This window comes from Schistosoma haematobium, chromosome ZW, assembly GCF_000699445.3.
Source record: "Schistosoma haematobium chromosome ZW, whole genome shotgun sequence".
NCBI lineage: Eukaryota > Metazoa > Platyhelminthes > Trematoda > Strigeidida > Schistosomatidae > Schistosoma > Schistosoma haematobium.
The window spans coordinates 42,475,227-42,477,021 of record NC_067195.1 but is presented as its reverse complement, the minus strand read 5'-3'; positions in this window follow the sequence as shown (position 1 = coordinate 42,477,021).

Below are 1,795 nucleotides of genomic sequence, written 5' to 3'. Positions count from 1 at the left end.
AGAATTAAAAAACATGCCAAACGTTTTAGATGGAAAAAGTAAGGAAATAAACAATTTTTCATTCTATTCACTGTCTTAACATTATATCATAATCTAATAAGACATTGATTCGAAAAACAAACATGTCAGTTAGTGAGTGACAGATAATTACTTCGAAATAATGATGAGTGAAATAATAATTTTATGTAATAAATGAACAAAACATTTATTTTAATGGTAAAACATTTATGACAACCACTTTTGATGATTTAATGTATTTTTGCTATCTGTTATCTCGATCAGTTTTGTTGATGTAGAAACATTGTGACTTATTTCTTTATATCAATAAAAAGATAAAAATCTTGAATTAATAAATCTCTTATTCTAGTAGACAATTCAAACTAAAAATGGGATTTAGGGATTTGTTATTGAATTTCGGGTATCAATAATATTGCTTGAGAGGTATGTGGACAAAGTCGTGTACTATTTTTACCATAAAACAAGCACCACAAATTACTGAACCTACTTGATTCTGGTTTTCATATTCGCTTGCTTGACAATCAATCAGTTATACACAACGTGGAGATATACTTGCTTATTCTAATTGAACCATTTTATAAGTAAATCACTTAAGTACCTCATTTTATACATTTACAAGCAGATAATCATAAAATATGTTTAAGACTAAGTGAATGATGGATGTGACCAAGGTAGAATAATCTGTTGCATAAGTCTGATGTCTTGTTAGATGAAAGTTAAATATATAACTGAAACATCTTTTGTTCCATCATGCCTGACTGGTTGATGTGAATGGGAGAAATTAGGACCGATAATTTGATTCTTATTTTATTTACGCATACGCAATCTACAAAATCCATATCCTACAACCATGTGACATTTATTGATTTTTGGATGAAGTATATTAAAAGTGTCGTCACTTTTTTTTGAAAAGACAAACTTTTTCTACTGGTCACAAGTCCTACTTCTTGAAATTACTCCTTGTAGTAGTGATTCGACTTCATGAGCAATTACCAGCCAGCCATATCGTACTATCTACTCACAAATATTTTGTCCATTCTAACAACCCTTGTAAAATTACATTATTAACTCCTCAAGAACGTCCTCCATAACAGACGAAATACAGAACAAGATGATGAAGTATTTACTGAAAAGACTGGCCTGAAAAGATTCAATCTACTTATTTGGGAATTTATTATTAGAAATTTGGAAAGGTTGTTCAAAGAATGACTTCTCCTGCATGTGAAAAACGGTTGAGTTAATGTTGTCGCATATATTAAGAGAGTATCCTAAGTCAACGTGCAGTGAAGAGGAACAAAGGTGAGGACAACCGATCATATTGAGCACAAAATTACAGAGTTACTTGATAAAATAGAAAAACCATACTTCAATACTTCATTTACAAAATGTTCATTAACTATCTCAGACATCACTGTTCCTGTATTTTCATACCAATTGCTTTGTTTCCATTCTTCTCACCTCGATCTTCTCAAACTTTTGCTGCCAGACATCCTATTCCTAACTAGAGTTATATACTACTTATGTTGAAATAAGCAGCACACACCACAAAAGTAATATTTGTAAATAAGGTGTTGGAATACTATAACAGGATGAAATGACTAGACGGACACACCGAAGGTATATCATCAGTTGAAATAAACTAAATGAAGCTCTCCTAGAATGTGTTTTGTAGATATTCAATACCTAAGCATTAGGTTTGGAAGTTCCATCCGACGCCAGTGGCAATGTATATCAAAATCGATTCAATAACGCTTGTCCCCACAGCTATTTCCTTTTA